Source organism: Budorcas taxicolor, chromosome 19 (genome assembly GCF_023091745.1).
Source record: "Budorcas taxicolor isolate Tak-1 chromosome 19, Takin1.1, whole genome shotgun sequence".
In the NCBI taxonomy this organism is placed as follows: domain Eukaryota; kingdom Metazoa; phylum Chordata; class Mammalia; order Artiodactyla; family Bovidae; genus Budorcas; species Budorcas taxicolor.
This window is the reverse complement of record NC_068928.1, coordinates 3538628-3560567: the sequence shown is the minus strand read 5'-3', so window position 1 is coordinate 3560567 and position 21940 is coordinate 3538628.

Sequence of the window (21940 nt, the reverse complement as noted above, 5' to 3'; positions counted from 1 at the left end):
TTTCTAGTAGTCATGTGTGGATATGAGAGTTGGACTATAAAGAAAGCTGAGTGCCAAAGAATTGCTGCTTTTGAACTGTGGTGTTGGAGAAGACTCCTGAGAGTCCCTTGGATTACAGGGAGACCCAACCAGTCCGTTCTAAGAAAAATCAGTCCTGAATATTCACTGGAGGGCCTGGTGTTGAAGCTGAAGTGCCAATACTTTGGCCACCTGATGAGAAGAACTGACTCACTGGAAAAGACTTTGATGCTGGGAAACACTGAAGGCGGGAGGACAGGGGTTGATAGAAGATGAGATGGTTGGATGGCATCATTGACTCAATGGACATGAGTTTGGGTGGACTCCAGGAATTGGTGATGGAAGGGAGGCCTGGCATGCTGCAGTCCACGGGGTTGCAAAGAGTCAGACACGAGTGAGAGACTGAAGTGAACTGAACCTGTTGTTTCTATTTTGGTTAATTCTTACCATGTTCCATATTTATGACAATAATACACACATGTTTTGTAGCTAGATTGTGAATTACTCAGAAATCTGCTGTTAAAGGAAATAATACACAGTCACTGGAAGACTTATAGAGACTTTTCCTTGCTGAGGGGCTGCCAGTAGGTTTATTTTATCTGATCTATTGCAATCAAAGTGATGATAGCAAATATAAAAATAATTGCAGGTTAAATTAAATCATCTCCAGAATATTTGCAGTGACCAAGAATTCTACTGAAAATACTGTGCAAAAAGTTTAATAAAAACAGAGACTTTTCAAACTACTATGTTCTATTTAGTTATGCTTCTATTTAGTTCAATGCTTCTCTTTGGACTTGTAATTATTGGATCAATGATTTTTACAAACAGTATACAACAATTTTTGTATGTATACAAAAGTATACAAACATTTTTTCATGAAGATCAAAATGGCAGAGTAAAAAGACATGTGTTCATCTTCTCTTTCAAGAATTCCAAAATTATGCTCATAGCTGAACAACCATCAACAGGAGAATGTTGGATCCCACCAAAATCATACCCCATGTCCAAGGGAAAAGGAGAAGCCACAGCAAGATGGTAGGAGGGTGAAATTGCATTTAGAATCAAACCCCATATCTGCCAGTGACACTCAGAGGGCTCAAACAAAACCTTTTGCACATCAGACCGAACAGAGACTGAGCCAGACCTGCCTTTGCGTTTTTGAGTGTCTCCTGTGGAGGTATGGGTCAGCAGTGGCCTGCCACGGGGGCAGGGGCTCTGGGTGCAGCAGACCTGGGTGTGGCATAAGCCCTCTTGGAGGAGGTCTCCATTAATCCCATCATAGAGCCACTGAACAGACGACCCACAAACTGCAGAACAATTATACCAAATAAATTCTTGCACTGTTGATAAAGTTCTAAGGCCCCCAGAAGATTTCCCAATCTGGGGATCTGGCAAGGGAACTGAAAAGCTGCAGGGAATTTGACTTTGGAAGCCAGTGGCATTTGATTTCAGAACTTACACAGGACTGGGGAAACAGACACTTGGAGGGCACAAACAAAACCTTATCAGCACCAGACCCAGAAGGAGCAGTGACCCCATAAGGGACTGACCCAGACTTGCCTGTGAGTGTCCAGGAGTCTCCAGTGGAAACACAGGTCAGCAGTGGCTTGCTATAGGATAGGTTGCACTGAGTGATAAAGTGCATGCATGGGACCTTTTGAAGGATGTCACCATTGTCTTCATTACCTCCAACATAGTGGTCTCAGATCAAACAACAGGGAGGGAACAGAGCCCTGTTCATCAATAGAAAATTAGATTAAAGATTTACTGAGCATGGCCCCACCCATTAGAACAAGATCCAGTTTCCTCCACAGTCAGTCTCTCTCATCAGGAAGCTTCCATAAACCTGACAGCATTATCCCTCAGAGGGCTACCAGAATTAAAACCAGAATTACAGAAAACTAATCAAACTGACCATATGGACCACAGCCTTATCTAAGTCAATGAAACTATGAGCCATGCCATGTAGGGCTACCCAAGACAGCTGGGTCATGGTGGAGAATTCTGACAAAATGTGGTCCATTGGAGAAGGGAATGACAAGCCACTTCAGTATAGTTACTTTGAGAACCCCATGAACAGTATGAAAAGGCAAAAAGATATGGCACTGAAAGATGAATTCTGCAGGTAGCTAGATGCCTAATATGCTATTGGAGAAGAGTGGAGAAATAATACCAGAAAAAATGAACAGATGGAGCCAAAGAGAAAACAGCACACAGTTGTGGATGTGACTGGTGATGGAAGTAAAGTGCAATGCTGTAAAGAATATTATTGCAAAGTAAAATCACTGCAGATGGTGATTGCAGCCATGAAATTAAAAGATGCTTACTCCTTTGAAGAAAAGTTATGATCAACCTAGATAGCGTATTCAAAAGCAGAGATATTACTTTGCTGACTAAGGTCCATCTAGTCAAGGCTATGGTTTTTCCAGTAGTCATGTATGGATGTGAGAGTTGGACTGTGAAGAAGGCTGAGTGCTGAAGAATTGATGCTTTTGAACTGTGGTGTTGGAGAAGACTCTTGAGAGTCCCTTGGACTACAAGGAGATCCAACCAGTCCATTTTAAAGGAGATCAACCCTGGGATTTGTTTGGAAGGAATGATGCTAGGGCTGAGGCTCTGGTACTTTGGCTACCTGATGCGAAGGGTTGACTCATTGGAGAAGACTTTGATATTGGGAGGGATTGAGAGCAGGAGGAGAAGGGGGCGACCGAGGATGAGATGGCTGGATGGCATCACTGACTCAATGGACGCAAGTCTGAGTGAACTCTGGGAGATGGTGATGGACAGGGAGGCCTGGCATGCTGCGATTCATGGGGTTGCAAAGAGTCGGACACGACTGAGCAACTGAACTGAACTGAACCTGGAATGTTAGGTCCATGAATCAAGGTAAATTGGAAGTGGTCAAACAGGAGATGGCAAGAATGAACATTGACATTTTAGGAGTCAGTGAACTAAAATGGACTGGAATTCGCAAATTGAACTCAGATAGCTATTATATCTACTACTGTGGGCAAGAATCCCTTAGAAGAAATGGAGTAGCCATCATAGTCAAGAAAAGAGTCCAAAATGCAGTACTTGGGTACAATATAAAAAATGACAGAAAGATCTCTGTTCATTTCTAAGGCAACCCAATATATATCACTGTAATCCAAGTCTATGCCCCAAACAGTAATGCTGAAGAAGCTGAAGTTGAATGGTTCTATGAAGACCTACAAGACCTTCTAAAACTAACACCCCAAAATGATGTCCTTTTCATTATAGGTCACTGGAATGCAAAAGTAGGACATCAAGAGATACCTGGAATAATAGGTAAATTTGGCTTTCATGTACAAAATAAAGCAGGGCAAAGGCTAACAGAGTTTTTCCAAGAGAACGCACTGGTCATAGCAAATACCCTCTTCCAACAACACGAAAGAAGACTCTACATGTGGATATTACTAGATTGTCAGTACTGAAATTAGACAGATTATATTCTTTGCAGACAAAGATGGAGAAGCTCTGTAAGTCAGCAAAAACAAGACCATGAGTTGACTGTGGCTCAGATCTTGAACTCCTTATTGCCAAATTCAGACTTAACTTGAAGAAAGTAGGGAAAACCACTAGATCATTTAGGTAAGACCTAAATCAAATCCCTTGCAATTTTACAATGGAAGTGATGAATAGATTCAAGAGATTAGATCTGATAGACAGAGCTGCTGCAGAACTATGGTCAGAGGCTCATGACATTATACAAGAGGCAGTGATTAAGACCATTCCCAAGATAAGGAAATGTGAAAAGGCAAAATACTTATCTGAAAGAGGCCTTACAAATAGCTGAGAAAAGAAGAGAAGCTAAAGGGAAAGTAGAAAAGTAAAGATAAACCGATTTGAATTCAGAGCTCCAAAGTGTAGAAAGGAGAGATAAGAAAGCCTTCCTCAGAGAACAATGGAAAGAAATAGAGGAAAACAATAGAATGGGAAAGACTAGTGATCTTTTCAAGAAACTTGGAGATACCAAGGGCATATTTCCTGCAAAGATGGGCACAATAAAAGACAGAAATTCTATCAACCTAAAAGAAACAGAAGATATTAAGAAGTGGCAAGAATACACAGAAGAACTATACAAAAAACATCTTCATGACCCAGATAACCATGATAGTATGATCATTCATCTAGAGCTAGACATCCAGAATTGTGATGTCCATTGTGCCTTAGGAAGTGTCATTATGAACAAAGCTAGTGGAGGTGATGGAATTCCAGATGAGCTATTTCAAATCCTAAAAGATGATGTTGTGAAAGTGCTGCACTCAAAATGCCAGCAAATTTGGAAAATTCAGCAGTGGCCAAAGAACAAGAAAATTTCAGTTTTCATTCCAATTCCAAGGTAAAGCAACACAAGAGAATGTTTAAACTACGACACAATTGCACTCATCTCACACACTAGCAAAGTAATGCTCAAAATTCTCCTAGTTAGGCTTCAAGAGTATGTGAGCTGTGAACTTCCAGACGTTCAAGCTGTATTTAGAAAAGTCAGAGGCGCTAGAAATCAAATTGCCATCATTCCTTGAATCATCGAAAAAGCAAGAGAGTTCCAGGAAAGTATCTACTTCTTCTTTGCTGATTATGCCAAAGCCTTTGACTATGTGGATCACAACAAACCTTGGAAAATTCTTAAGGAGCTGGACTACCAGACCGCCTTACCTGCCCCCTGAGAAATCTGTATGCTGATCAACAAGTAACCGTTAGAACTGGACATGGAACAATGGACTGGTTCCAAATAGGGAAACGAATACTTCAAGGTTGTATATTATCACACTACTTATTCAACTGGGTCAGGAAGATCCGCTGGAGAAGGAAATGGCAATCCACTTCAGTACTGATGCTGCTGCTGCTAGGTCACTTCAGTCGTGTCCGACTCTGTGCAACCCCAGAGACGGCAGCCCACCAGGCTCCCCCATCCCTGGGATTCTCCAGGCAAGAACACTGAAGTGAGTTGCCATTCCCTTCTCCAATGCATGAAAGTGAAAATTGAAAGTGAAGTTGCTCAGTCGTGTCTGACCCTCAGCGACTCCATGGACTGTAGCCTTGCAGGCTCCTCCATCCATGGGATTTTCCAGGCAAGAGTACTGGAGTGGGATGCCATTGACTTCAGTACTATTGCCTGGAAAATCCCATGGACAGAGGAGCCTAGTAAGCTACAGTCCATGGGGTCGAAAAGAGTCCGACACGTCTGAGTGACTTCACTTTCGTGTATTTAACTTACATGCAGAGTATATCATGCAAAATGCCAGGGTGGATGAAGGACAAGCAGGAATCAAGATTGGCTAGAGAAATGTCAATAACCCCATATATGCAGATGACATCACCCTTATGGCAGATATCCAAGAACTAAAGACCATCTTGATGAATGTGAAAGCAGAGAGTGGAAAAGTCGTCTTAAAGCTCAACTTTCAGAAAGCTAAGATCATGGCATCCGGTTCCATCACTTCATGGCAAATAGTTGGGGAAACAATGGAAATAGTAACAGCCTTTATTTTGGGGGGTTCCAAAATCACTGCAGATGGTGACTGCAGCCAGGAAATTACAACACGTTTGCTGTTTTGAAGAAAAGGTATGACAAACCTAGACAGAATGATAAAAACAGAGACATTACTTTGCCAACAAAGGCCTGTCTAGTCAAAGCTATGGTTTTTCCAGTAGTCATGTATGGATGTAGGAGTTGGACTATAAAGAAAGCTCAGCTCCATAGATTTAATTCTTTTGAACTGTGGTGTTGGAGAAAGCTCTTGAGAGTCCCTTGGACTGCAAGGAGATCCAACCAGTTCATCCTAATGGAAGTCAGTCCTGAATATTCATTGGAAGGATTGATGCTGTAGCTGAAGTTCCAATACTTTGGCCACCTGATGAGAAGAGCTAACTTATTGAAAAAGTCCCTGATGCTGGGAAAGATTGTAGGCAGGAGAAGGGGACAACGGAGGATGAGATGCTTGGATGGCATCACCAACTCGAAAGACATAAGTTTGAGCAGGCTTTGGGTGTTGCTGATGGACAGGGAAGCCTGGAGTGCTGCAGTCCATGTGGTTGCAAGGAGTTGGAAATGACTGAGCAACTGAACTGATACAAGCATTAAGTGTTTCTTTACAATTTATGACTCACATATAAGTGTTCAGTATTAACATTTTCTATAAATTTGTTGAGATTAATTTTATTCATAGATTGATAATAAGGGCATAAGCTTTAAAAGTTATTTCATCAAATGATTTAATGAAATAAAAAAATAAAATTCAGTATTCAAATTTTATTACTTAGCAAACTAGTTTTTAGTAATGCATGTATTTTACAAATGAGTTATGTGACCATTGTGTTCTACTATCATTATTGCTGTGTAGACTGAGTTTGGTCTAAGTTAATTATGAATATTTTAATATAAAATTCTTTCCTGATTCGTTTAGCCAATACAATTGGCATTTCTAGTAAAATCATTTTATTCTTTATATATTTCTACCTTTCTGAATTAAGAAAGCGTTCTTCCTCACCTACGATGTTCTTGAATTCATTCAACGGAAAGTTTTGCTTCACAATGGATTATTATACCTAATCTAATACTATTAGTTCAGTGAGTACTCATTATATGTCAGGTATGATCTTAGACACTGAGGAAATATCATAAAATAAAACAGAAAAAATCTAATGAGAGAAAAATCACACTATAGAAAATTCTTACTATTGCATAGAGAAGCTCAGTAGCAAATAGTTCTGATAGATGAACAACTGAAAAAAGAGTTAAGTAAGAGAGCTACGGGGGGAGTGGCAAAAACTTTAGGTTCACTTGAGAACTCAAAGCTACATGATAGCCTTGAGAGGCTTGAGGTGTAGAGGCAGTGCGCTTGGTTTCTGTTCTATTCAGATTCAAGCATCTTTCGCTAGTGTTAAAAGCAATGTGGGTACTTTGCCTAAGGGTAGAAAGAATTGGAAGACTTTCTCAGCGCATTCAAATTTATTAGAAAAAGACTAGTTTTCTGATAGAATGAAGATGTGTATGTTTGTGTGGGAGTATCTGTCAGAGTGTGTGTATAAAGCCCCAGAACATAGGATAGCATGGAGTAATGGTTCTATTCTGTAAAAGAATAACTATCTTTTTTTTTTCTAAAATATGTTAACATGTAATTATTGTTATTTTTAAGTAATTTAAAGCTTTTTTTTTTTTGGTTTTACTTTCTGTATGATAAATAACAATAGAAGACAGAAACATAACACAAGTTCTTTGAGACGCTCAGTAATTTTTGAGGAAGTAAAGGAGTAGAAAACTCACAGTTCTAAGAATCCCAACCCTAAATATATCCTTTGTTTGAATCTGTGAATAAGAAGCTACAATAAATGAAATGAGTGAATAATGAGAGGCTATAATCTCTGGGTCATTTTGGAATGAAGGCATCAGATAGAATCCCTAGTCATTTCCCAGTTGGACAGAAACGGTAGTGATGGGGGTAAAGACCACAGAAAATGGGGATGGGTAGAGAAAGAGCCCAAAAGTAACCTGTTCACAAAACTCCCTTGTGACCTGCCTGTGGACTCACCAGAGACATCATGAATAAGAAGACTCCTATGACATGAAGCTATTTTAATAAATGTGGAAGTCTACACAACTAGAATAGTATTGTTATTTTAATCTAACCCACTAGCAATTACTTTTTTGCTGTTGTTATTTCAAATGCATTGATTATACACAAACACAAATGCACCTAGTGCTGAGGACATTGCTTAAGGTTTCTAAGGTTTTATTCTCTCTTCTGCAAAATGAGAGGAGTAATTGTGACTAATACACAAGAATATCATATAAGTTCCTTAAGATGATAATGCAAAGAAAATTGATAAAAGGAACTATGCGAAAGTCTTAATTATGATAGCTGGATGGACTATGAGCAACTGTTATTTGTTAAATCAATTTTTACTTTTCTAAAATTTCCACGGAATATATGTTGCATTATTATTACCATTCAATGTATTTAAACTGAAAAAATAATGAACTAATTCTCCCATTTCTTTAACTCCCTCCCCAGTTCCTTACCCCTGGCAACCACCAATTTGCTCTATCTACGGATTTGTATTTTTTCTTTAAGATTCCACATATAAGAGTGATTATACAGTTTTTGTCTTTCTCTGATTTTCATTTAGCATAATGCCCTCGAAGACCATTCATGTTGTCACAAATGTCAGAATTTCATTTTTCTATGGTTGAATAATATTCTATTGCATATATACTATAATTTTCCCATTTACCCAGCAATGGACATTTAAAACTTTCATGTTTTGACTTGTGAATAATGCTGCAATGAACATGGGGTACATATATCAAGTTATTACTTTTGTTTCCTTGGGATAAATACACAAAGGTGGAATAGTTGGATCATTGGATAGTTCTGTTTTAATTTTTGGATGACCCTCTATACTCTTTTCCATAGTGACTGTACCAATTTGCTTTCTCACCAGCAATGCATAAGACTTTCCTTTTCTCCACATCCTCATCAACACTTGTTATTTCTTTTCTTTTCGATAATAGACACTAAAAGACAGAATAGGAATTATTTTGTAAAATTATATTAACAGCCCATATATGTTTATTGCTTAGCATGTGTCATACATTATGCTGACTGCTTTATAGAGATTACCTCACTTAATATTAAATGAACTTCAGACGTAGTTTCTATTATTGTCACTATGTTTACAGATACTCAGAAAGATTATTATTTTCCAGAGTTGTCACAGGCTAGTTAAGTGTTCAAGCCAGGACTGGAATGCAGGCAGCATGATTTCAAAATCCACCTTTTAATCAGCTTCTTCCTTTCCTTACTATGCCCTTCCTCCTATTTTTCCCCCTCCCCCTCCCTCTCCCATTTCTTTCTTTCTCTCTCTCTCTCTCTAATTTTCTTTCTTTCTTTTTTTTTAACCTTTTTAGTTTCACTAAACTACCTAGAGTATAAAAGCATCACTAGCTAGAGTATAAAGATAATACCTCTGAAAATTCTTCATCATTCAGTAAAATTATGATAACAGGAGGGAGAAACTCATATTTGTAGTTATAAATTATTTTATATGTCTCTTGGTGAGTTCATTAAGATGTTGGCTCATTTTAAAATGCCAAATCTTTTGGTCGCTGCAGTCTTAATTACTCAGTGAAAATGAGCAAAATGCAACAGCAGTATGTCAAAAAACTGTCCAATCATCAAATGTTGTCTTCCTGAAGAAAACAGTGAGGAATGCTAATACTTTTGGCTTGCATATGGAACTTCCTTTGGGGATGCTTCCCTTAAATATTATACAATTATGATCTGCTAAAATAGAAATCATTCAAATAATTAAAGTTTGGAATATAAAGGAGACAGGGACGTTCCATCTGGCCTAGATGATGGAGGTGTTTTGGAGACTCACTAGTTATATGCACCTGGACTGATTTTACTGCCAACTGCAGACTAGCTCAGAAACTACTAGCTTAATTCTTGGCTTATTCCACTTCTCATCTTTCCCCAGCTCTCAGGGCCAAGGACTATTGATCTCCTTTATCATACCTCATGCAAAAATGTGTTTTAGAAGACAGTATATATTATTAATATGTTCAGGTTGCCATAATAAAATACCACTGTGTAGCTTAAACAACAGAAATTTATTTTCTCATAGTTTTGGAGGATTGAAATCCAAGGTCAACAATGTGTCAGCAGATGTGATTTCAGCTGAGGGCTCTCTCCTTGGCTTGCAGAGAGCTACGTTATTGCTGTGTCCTCACACAGTCCTTCCTGGTGCCTCTCTGTGTCCTCATTTCCTTTACTTCTAAGGTTCCTGGTGAGACTGGATTAGGTCCCACCATAAAGGCCTCATTTTAGCTGAGTTAACTCTATAAAGGCCCTATCTCTCAAAATAGTTGCATTCTGAGATATTGGGGGTTAGGACTTCAATGCATGAATTTTGGGGAGACACAACTCAGGTTGCATATATGCACAGATCACTGACTTTCTATATATATGTCACCTATTTTATATACATTACTATGGTTTGGGACAAAATTAGATTTTTAAAACACTTGGAAGTTAGCTGTGCCATTTGTAAAATGTGTATCTTTAATATTTAAAATATTAGAACTCCTTCTACATAAGATCATTAAAACAAGTTCTGCAAGCAGACCAGAAAACAGCTAAAAGTACCACATTTTAAGAGTATTGTATAAGTAATTTGAGACATTCTTTCAACAATGGAACAGAAATAGTAATAATTTAAAATAATAATAATAAAAAAATAATCCACCTTCAATCCACTCATTGTTTCCTCCAGGGAAGGAACTCTGCAAAGCTACTTCTAGCCAGCTTATGTTCTGGTGTAATGTTTTAAATTCTTCTGTGCAAGCCTCATGGGAAATGTTTAAGCAGGAAGCAGGTTATAGTAAATTCTTATGTGCGGTATGCATTCTGACTTTCAAGGCACCAAGAGTTGGAGTTTTGCCTTTGAAACAGACTGTGCTATAACCTAGCATGCTGCAGAATTATAGGCTATTCTCCTGCTGTTCAGCCTTTTGTCCAACTTGAGGTGTTGCCGGATATGCAGTGCTGTTGTTTGTTTCAACAGAGTATCAGGTGAATCTCATAAATAAATTACTAATGGGAACCTAGTGTTTGTACTGATTTTCCATTGCCTACAATTTGAAGGAAAGAACAGAAACATGCTCCCAAGCCTTTTGCTCAATATATTCACATAGTGAAGTTAAAATGTTTGGTTAGGAAATCAATATTGTTATACTAAGCATCAAGCATGATAAACTAGAAAATAAGTGTAAGAGGCTGTGAACTCACTTAAAATCAATGTGTATTCAAAGCCAGGAGTAACAAAATAGATAAAACTACAACTTCAAATTGTAACCTAGGGAGAACTAACCAGAATCCCAAATTTTGCCACTGCAGGGAGAATCAATGAAATATATAAACAAAATAATAAAAGCAATTCAATATTTGAGGTAGCATTAAGATACATCTGTAGTAACTTTGAGGACAGTGACTACTATACAGTATTGGCAACTATATTAAGAACCTTCTGAACAATAAATAGAATAATATGCATTGAAAATAAAAGAGAACAATAGTTTTAGAATTCTGCTTGAAAAGAGTAGCAGGATTTGAATAAAATTTGGAAACAATATATTGGATATTAGGTTGACTCCTCATATAATATTGGAAATAAGGCATATATGACTACCCTCCAAAATTTAAATTTTAAAAGAAACATACCATGATTGTAGCATTCATATGCTGTTTTACTTGTGTCTAAGACTAACCTCAATGAATGAATGACATATTTATTGTAGGAATGTGCTGTTCACAGGAATGGCACCATTCACCATTCACAGGAATGGCAACCATGTAACAAATGATGTTACAGAGTTCATCCAAAAGTTATTGCTATATGAAGGACTATATGGAAATGGACACGGCAACCCACTCCAGTATTCTTGTTTGGGAAAGCCCATGGACAGAGGAGCCTGGTGGACTAGAGTCTGTGGAGTCACAAAGAATCAGACACAATTGAGTGACTAAGCATGTAGCTCAAACACTATGGTCTATGAAAAATTCCTGTCCTATTGGAATACTGGGGTGAAGTAGGCTAGTGTGAGCACCTTGAATGAGAGAGCTAACTTGGCAGGGAGTCCAGGGCCCTTCAAGGAGGAGGTGAACACTCTCACTTTCCTTAAGCCTTGCACATCAGTGTATCATGCCCAAGAACTGGCGTTTCTTTAGGTCTGGAACTAAGGACTACACAAGCACAATGTCTTACTCAAAGAAATGCTTTTCTTAGACTCTATTTTAGTAATTATAATTGTAACATTTGCCTTGGAGCCTGTTTTTCAAAACTTGTACCCTGATTACACAGCAACAGTATATCTCACCCAGAGAAATTTCTTGGAACCCATTGTCCCTGGCTATTCTTGTACCAAAGTTATCTCAGGATGTATGCCTTGGGAAAGGGCCTGAGAAAATTTTTACAGCCTTGTACAGCCTTGACATTTTTTTTTTTTAAAACTATTCTTAGCAGCCAGTTGGAAATATATAAGACCCTGATTAAACTACTGAGTATGGGTACTCTCCTATCCCCTTCTGATGTCTATGTCAGAAACTTTCTGTCACTTTCACTTTAAATAAAAATCTACTCAAAGGTCTGAGTGACTGAGATTGTCTTTGGTCCCAGAGTTAAATCTTCCCCTTTGGAAATCACAACTCTGGTGCATACCACCACAGGCTATCATCACTTGGAAAAAGTCATCTGTGTTTAAATTATGATTTGGCCAGCACTCAACTATTCTGTCGGAGAAGGCAATGGCACCCCACTTGAATACTCTTCCCTGGAGAATGCTATGGATGGAGGAGCCTGGTGGGCTGCAGTCCATGAGGTCGCTGAGGGTCAGACATGACTGAACGACTTCACTTTGACTTTTCACTTTCATGCATTGGAGAAGGAGATGGCAAGCCACTCCAGTGTTCTTGTCTGGAGAATCCCAGGGACAGGGAAGCCTGGTGAGGTGCCGTCTATGGGGTCGCACAGAGTCGGACATGACTGAAGCGACTTAGCAACAGTAGCAGTAGCAGCTATTCTGTGATACCAAGAAATTATTTAATGTCCTTTGTTTTTGTTCAGTCGCACAACTGTTTGCAACACCATGAACTGCAGCACGCCAGACTTCCCTGTCCTTCCATCTCCCAGAGTTTACTCAAACTCATGTTCATGGAGTCAATGATGCCATTCACCCATCTCATCCTCTCTCACCCCCTTCTCCTCTTGCTCTCAATCTTTTCCAGGATCAGGCTTTTATCCAATGAGTAAGCTCTTTTCATCTGGTGTCCAAAGCTTCAGCTTTAACACCAGCCTTTCCAATGAATATTCAGGTGTTGCAGAAGTTGGACCATTGGGAAACCAAGCACCACACTCAGAGAGTGGTGGAGAGTTGGAGAACTCAGGTTTATTGCAGGTGGGCTGGGAGAAGATAACACTTCCAGCTCTGAGCTCTGAACAAAAGGCTTACAAAGTTTTTATAGGCAGTACATGACAGTAGACTATAGTGGGCAGTGCTGACTGTTTATAAGCCATTTTAAGCTAGGGGTTTTTGCTCCAGTTGGAACAAGGTTGGGACACAGCAGGGGGGATGCCTGACCTTTATACAAACAAGCATGGTTAAGCAGGATTACATGGGCTGGGTAGGTGCAAAAGTAGGACAAGCATCAGTGAGGTAAGTTTCAGCTCCTAGAATTTTGTAAGTTTCCATTATCTGGCAACTATGTAGCTTACATAAATTTGCAAGGAGCAAACTGAGTTACAGAAGCAGAACTCGCGTGAAGTTATTTCTAGCTGGGCATAAGTCATTACGTTTTCTCTTCACAGGGTTGATTTCCTTCAGGATGGATTGGTTGGATCTCCTTGCATTCCAAGGGACTCTCAAGAGTCTTCTCCAACACCACAGTTCAAAAGCATCAATTCTTCAGTGCTCAGCTTTCTTTATGGTCCAGCACTCATCCATGCACGACTACTGGAAAAATCATAGCTTTGCTGATACAAACCTTTGTTGGCAAAGAGGTCTCTGCTTTTTAACTTGGTGTCTACTTTCAGCATAGGTTTTCCTCCAAGGAGCAAGCATCTTTTAATTTCATGGCTGCAGTCACTGTCCACAGTGATTTTGGAGCTCAAGAAAATAAAGTCTCTCTGTTTTCATTGTTTACCCGTCTATTTGCCACGAAGTGTTGGGACCAATCACCATGATCTTGGTTTTTTGAATGTTGAGTTTTAAACCAGAATTTTCTCTCCTCTTTCACCTTCATCAAGAGGCTCTTTTGTTTCTCTTCACTTTCTGCCATTAGGGTGATGTCATCTGCATATATGAGGTTATTGATATTTCTCTCAGCAATGTTGATTCCAGGTTGTGCTTCATTCTGCCTGGCATTTCACATGATGTACTCTGCATGTAAGTTAAATAAACAGGGTGGCAATATACAGCCTTGATGTACTCCTTTCCAAATTTTGAACCAGTTGGTTGTTCCATGTCCAGTTGTAAATATTGCTTCCTCACCTGCATACAGGTTTTGGAGGAGGCAGGTAAGGTGGTTTGGTATTCCCACCTCTTTAACAATTTTCCGTAGTTTGTCATGATCCGTAAAGTCAAAGGCTTTAGCATAATCAGTGGAGAAGTAGAAGTTTTTCTTAAATCCCCTTGCTTTTTCTGTGATTCAATGGATGTTGATAATTTGATCTTTTAATGTCCCTGGCCTCTAATGCATTCTTTTGTCATAAGACTTTTATTAGAATTAAAAGGAATAATCCACGTGGTTAACATAGATTGTCACATTGCAAGCCATAACAGCTGTCATTATCATTAGTGCAAAAAGCATCTCTAGTTGAGTACAGTTTCAAGATTTTCCTTGATTGTCATTTCCTCAGAAATGCTTCACCTAACTATGCTACTTAAAGGAAGTCCTATTTTTTTTCAGTCTATTATTCGATTCCTTCATCATATTTATAAATACATTTATTTCTTTGATTTATTTATTTGGGGAGAAAATATTCTTTTCTCTCTTTTAAACCAGGCTTTAATTGAAAAATAAACACCTTAAAGGCAAACATCATTCCTTGCTCCTAACACAAAGCCTGCCAAATAATAAATGATGATGTGACCAGCACTTAATTAAGAAATTAATGTCCTTTGTTGTTGTTCAGTGTAAATATGAGACATGCTAGGCAATGAACTGTGTATATTTATATGCATTGACAAAATCACTTCTAATTTGAAACCAATGTAATGGGTTGTCTTAGCCTAATATCAGTACACTTCTCCCATGTGACAGTCATTCTTATATCACTGCAATTTGTGATCAAATTAAAGTACAGGATTGTTTTCATCCCAGATTTTTCACAAAGAACAGATAGATTCTTAGCAGTGTTTACATGTAACATTTGAATTTCTGATTGTCTCTCAGCAACTTTAAGAGGAAAAAACAGATAAATTAAAATGTTGTTGAATTTGTTAATAGGGGTATGTTGGGCAGATGGTGAACCTATCTGACCAGCTCTGATTTTTTTTATTCCCACAGTCAGAATAACTCTATTGTAGATATGCACATTTTGTTCCTTAGTAAAGAGATTATCATCAAGGTACATAAAACTTTAATACATATAGGAAATAAGTGTCCAAGCTATTGATTATGGAAAAAATCCAGCTCACCATCTCTTTATTTATGGCCCAGAAGCTAAAAATATTGTTAACATTTTTAAATGGTTGAAAAAAAATGATGTTACATGGCATGTGAAAATCACATAAAATACAAATTTTATTATTCTATTCATAAATAAAATTTTATTGAAAAACATGCACATTGATTTGCTTATGTATTGCCTCTGGCTAATTTTGTGCTACAATGATAGGTTGTTAAGTTCATTTCTGTTCCTCAGTCGTGTCTGACTCTTTGTGATCCCATGGACTGCAGCACAACAGGCCTCCCTGTCCATCAACAACACCCAGACCCTCCTCAAACTTACATCCATCGAGTCAATGATGCCATCCAACTATCTCATCCTCTGTCATCCCCTTCTCTTCCTGACCTCAATCTTTCCAAGCATCAGGGTCTTTTCAAATGAGTCAGTGCTTCACATCAGGTGGCCGAAGTATTGGAGCTTCAGCTTCAGCATCAGTCCTTCCAATGAATATTCAGGACTGATTTCTGTTAGAATGGACTGGTTTGATCTCCTTGCAGTCCAAGGGACTCTCAAGAGTCTTCCCCAACATCACAGTTCAAAAGCATTGATTCTTCAGGACTCAGCTTTCTTTATAGTCCACTCTCCCACATCCATACATGACTACTGGAGAAACAAAGGATTTGACTAGAAGGACCTTGGTTGGCAAATTAATGTCTCTGTTTTTATTATGCTGTCTAGATTTGTCATAGCTTTTCTTCCAAAGAGCAAGCATCTTTTAATTTCATGGCTGCAGTCACCATCTACAGTGATTTTGGAGCCCATGAAAAGAAACTTGGTCCCCATTTCCACTGTTTCCCTCTCTATTTGCCATGAAATGATGGGACTGGATGCCATGATCTTCATTTTTTGAGTATTGAGTTTTAAGCCAGCTTTTTCACTCTTCTCTTTCACTTTCCTCAAGAGGCTCTTCAGTTCCTTTTCAATTTCTACCATAAGGGTAGTTTCATCTGCATTTCTGGGGTTATTGATACTTCTCCCAGAAATCTTAATTCCAGCTTGTGCCTCATTCAGCTCGACATTCCTCGTGATGTACTTTTCATATAAGTTAAATAAGCCAGGTGACAATATACAGCCTTGACATACTCCTATCCCAATATGGAACCAGTCTGGTGTTCCATATCTGGTTCTAACTGTTGCTTGTGTACTTGCATACAGATTTCTCAGGAGGCAGTTAAAGTGGTCTGGTATTCACACCTCTTGAGACCTTTTCCACAATTTGTTGTGATCCACACAGTCAAAGGCTTTAGCATAGTTAATAAAGCAGAAGTAGAGATAAGAAATCCTTCCTCAGTGATCAATGCAAAGAAATAGAGGAAAACAATAGAGTGGAAAAGACTAGAGATCTCTTGAAGAAAATTAGAGATACCAAAGGAATATTTCATGCAAAGGTGGGCACAATAAAGACGGAGACAGTATGGAACTAACAGAAGCAGAAGATATTAAGAAAAGGTTGCAATAATACACAGAAGAACTATACAAAAAAGATATTAATGACCCAGGTAACCACTATGGTATAATCACTAACCCAGTGCCAGAAATCCCAGAGTCCAAAGTCAAGTGCGCATTTGGAAGCATCACAATGAACAAAACTAGTGGAGATGATGGAATTCCAGTTGAGCTATTTGAAAGCCTAAAAGATGATGCTATTAAAGTGCTGCACTCAATATGCCAGCAAGTTTGAAAAACTCATCAGTGGCCACAGGGCAGGAAAAAGTCAGTTTTCATTCCAGTCCCAAAGAGAGGCTATGCCAAAGACTGTTCAACCTATTGTATGTTTGTATTCATCTCACACACTAGCAAATTAATGCTCAAAATTCTCCAAGTCAGGCTTCAACTGTACACAAACTGAATTTCCAAATGTTCAAGCTAGATTTAGAAAAGGCAGAGGAACCAGAGGTCAAATTGCCAACATCCATTGGATCATAGAAAAAACAAGAGGACTCCAGAAAAATATGGCCCACAAGGCAAAAATAATTGATGTCTATTTGCAGAGGTAGCCGATTGATCCTTTAGTTAGTGTATAATAATTAATAGGAAAGACAGATGAGTACTGTTGGAAATGAGACTCTAGAGAATGTCAAGATCACTTTTATAGTGAGTCTATTACATACAAGTGTATTCCATTCTGAGAGCATGTTCCTAAACTAAATTTGCTTGCAAGTCCAACATAGGTAACCTAGATATCCTGTTAACACAATTGACTATATAGTACTATACTATAATAAGTTTATAATACTTTTCACACAAACAATACATAAAAACAAACCAAATTTATAGAAAACATTTTTAATTTTATGGTATAGTACCTTGAAAAGTACAGTAGTACAGTGACTGACATACAGGGTCTGTCCAAGTGAACAGGCAAGAAGAATTACTCTACAGAGGAGGGAGAGGAGGTGGGAGATAAGAGAGTTGAAGGACTGTCAGCAATAGGAGATTTTGCTCATGCCTGATAGCAATGGCACATGTTCTTTTTTCTTCTGGAATTGAATTATACCTACATCTTTAAAAAACGATCCAGTGATTTCTGGGTAGCAGCTCATTTTTTCTGATCATAGATGACACAGTAGCACTGGATTGTATTCTAAAAGGCTGCTGTAAACTTTGTGTATCATTCTACAATCACTTCTTGTGTCTTAGAAATTAACCATGCCTACTCAAATAAAGAAAATCTCCTTGACATTTTCTGCATTGAGAATCTCTTCGGCTCTTCAGCTAGTTTCTCCTCTTGTCTTTCTTCATCCTTTCTCTGGACCTCCAATTCCATCAGGTCTTAATTAGTAAGCTCCTCATGTTGCATAGCAACAGTACTGTACATTAAAGCACACAAAAATGCAACCACTTGCAGAGAATGTTGGTATGTTACAATGTACACCAGACAAACAATACTAATTTATATAACTGGACATGGGAACACATGTTTATACCTTTGAAAGTTCACTAGTTGAAGGTTTGTATGTTGAGGACATAATGTAGTTCTTAAATTTAGTAACTTGCAAACATCTCATGCAGTCTAGGATATGTAGCAAGAGTGATAAGGTTGAAGAACGGTGTGAGGAACATTACTCCACTCATTTGTCAAGGATAAAAGAGCTAGGGATCATATTGTCCTTCTAAGTCACTTTTACATGAGCTTAATTCACTCCAGTGCTTTGATAGTGTTAGAGAGCTACATTTCTGTTTACTTAGCTTAAGTTCATGATATACTCACCAGATAGTAAGCTTATTTTTGAAGGATAAGAAGACAGTAGGGCTACAATTTGAGAAAACTCTCAGGACTTTTAACTAAAAACCAATGTAGCATTAAGTTCACAAAGCAGTCTTTTCAGACATTCAGGTTTAAAATGTTTTTATAGTTGAACAACACCAAAGCTTGGGAACAGCAACAAAATTTTGTTAAAATTAAGAGTCTTCACACAAATAAGACAAACAAGACCTTAGGGTCATTTTGATAATGGACGATTCTAAATAATTAAAATTCATAATTACTTGATTCAGACCCAAAATTCTTTAGGGAGCAGACACATATATGTGTGTATTTCCCCCTAAATGTGATCACTTGTATATTCTTTTCTAATATTTGTAAAAATAGAAACTAAAGGTCCAGGCTCAAAGGTTGAAGTAATGACTATAAAATTGGAAGTTCAAACATTTTCTCCTAAAATCATCTCCTTCAGTACCCTTGACTTGAAGGAGTTTACAGTTTCTTCATTATAGCTCTTGTTCTCTCTCTCTCCTTCCCTCCTTCTCTTCCTCTGTGTCTCTTTGTTTTGTGCTTTATTTTTCTCCTGGATTATAACCAGTTATAAACTAAAAGATTCTTTTTAAAAGAATCTATGATATTTCTCTTGTATCTAATTATAGAATTGTAATAATTGAGCTTATAATTATTGAAGAGAACCTCTATTTACCTTATGAAGACTTAAAAATCATTGTATAAATAAGCAGCAATTTAATCATTTGATCAAAACACTCTTTTCAATGAGATCAATATATTGATTTCTATCAACTTTGAAGATTATTTAGTAGTGTCACAGAAGAGTATTAATGTAAAACCAGGATATGCTAATTATGAATTAACTGCTACAATTCTGGAATTAGATATACATTTTATGGATTAATGGTAAAATTAAGCAAAGAAGTGATTTTCTTAATTTTTTGAAAGTATTTTTATCCTACAAATGAATGCTTTTAAAGTGAGACTGTTCTGTTTAAAATACAGCAAGATTCACAGAGTCTTACACAAGCTCACACACAAGCTTACACAAGTCAACCTTAGCAAACCTGGACAACCATAGCATTCTACACTACACAGTATGAAAGCATTAAGCTAATCTACTGTAATCCTATTTGCCAGGTCAAAAATATTGCATACAACATGAAACAAATCAGCATTCTTCTGGTTGAATTCTTTTTATTATCCGTTCCTACAAATTTGTAGCCTTTTTATTAGACAAAACTCTCATTTCTGTGATGAAAGTTATGTACTCTGGACTCCTTTAACCTAGGACAGGGATGACCTAACATTTTCTTTTAAGGGCCAATTAAGCTCTTAATATTGTTAATATTGTAGGCTTTGCAATTCAGAAGTATTTATTGAAGATATGTAACTCTGCCTCCATATTTCAAAAACAGCTACAGAGTACATGAAAGAAAAAAAAAAGTATAGCTGTATTCCAATAATAATCTATCTACAAAAATACTCAGTAAGGAATGACATCAGCAAAAAAATGTCAGAGTAATCAATTCCAAGGGCTTTTACCACCCCCAGAAACACCAAAAACCATACAGAAAATATTCAAGGTTATAGCAATCAATGAATTTGTTGAATAACTACAAATACAACTTAAAAATGATAGAGAAATCTTTGTGACAGTTTTACTATTCCATGCCACACCCACATCCTTGGTTCAGCAACAGCCTGCATTCTGAGTGTGGGATTCTGACCCTAGGTTACTGAGGAAGCAAAACAAGCATTATTCTACAAGTGCTGTGGTTGTCTATCATATCCTATCCAGAGCTACCTGAAGGAATAGCACAGGTATCTGCTTATTTTGCCTAACTCTGAATTCTCTCAGCACAGAAAAACAACTACAGTACTTGGAAACATTGTAAAACCAATGAATAATCCACTGCTATAGCCATGCAGAAGGTTACAGTTGAGGCAAACAATACACATGTAGAGGACTGGAAGGAAAAGCTGATGAGTGTCTTTGGGAAATTAGAGAATTGAAAGCATTTGCTTATACCAGGAAATGTAGAAAGCCTCATTCAAGGCCAGAATAGGACATACACTCACAAAAGACATGAATCATCCTAACATAATTAATCACTAGGCTCAGAGCAGCAGGAGGTAAAGACATGGGCAGATTTAAGTGCTTAGCTAAGTATTAAAGTGATGCCTCAACGGCAGGGCACTTCTGCTAAAATTAGGAGAGTTTTTTTTTTTTCTCCTTTATTTTCTTTACTTCTATTTCTTGGATCGATTTGCTCAAGGAAATCTCTGTAAAAACTCTAGTTGACCACAAGCTAAAGCAACAGTGAATTCAGAGACCATGTGCAACAAAGAATACAAAGTTTATGGAAATAGTTTAGAAAACTAACCAAACAACATGTAGAAGTCAGTAAAAATACACCACAAGGAAGGAAAAAAATATGATTTCCAGAGTAATCACATATCTTTCAAAATGCCCAAGTTGCAACAAAAGCTATGAAATGAAAATAAACAACAAACTATAGCCTATTCATGGTTTCCCAGGTTCTACTGGTAAAGTACCTGCCTGTCATTGCAGTAGGCATAAGAGATGCAGGTTCAGTCCCTGGGTTGGGAAGATATCCTAGAGGGAGGCCATGGAAACCCATTGCAGTATTCTTGCCTGGTGAATCCCATGGACAGAGGAGCTTGGTGTGCCACAGTCCATAGGGTCAAAAAGAGTCAGATACAACTGAGGCAGCTTATCAAGTACACACACAAGCATGGCTTAGTCAGAGGAGAAATGAGCAGAAACTGTCCCTGAGGAAACACAGACTTCTAAGACAAAGACTTAAAATCAGTAATCTTAAATACACTCAAAGAGCTAAAGAAAACCATGTATATAGGTAAAGAAGATATACAGCAATATATAAACAGAAAATATCAACAGACAGAAATTACAAAAAGTAAACAGAAATTCTGGAGCCAAAAGTACAATAACTGAATAAAGAATTTCAACAACAGATTTGAGCAGGCAGAAGAAAATATCAACAAACTTGAAGACAGGTCACTTGAAGTTGTCTGGTCTTAGGAGCAGATGATCGAAGAATAAAGAAAAACAGAGCTAAGATACCTGTGAGACATCATGAATCATATCAACACGGAATAGTGTGACTTCCAGAAGGAATGGATGCTGCAAAAATCAATAACAGAATACAAAATTTTCTCAAATGCACATTGAACATTCTCCAGAATAGACCATATATTAAGTTAAAAAAAAAAAAAAGTCTAAGTAAATTTAAAAGGTTGAAATATTTTGAACATAACACAATGTTATAGAAATATATGTGCATTTCTTAAAACAAAATAAGATGAATACTGAAAGAGAAGCAAATAATTCATACACAGCTGTTGTTGCCAAAAATGAATATTTAGGATTTCATACTCCTTCTATTGAAGAAATATATTATT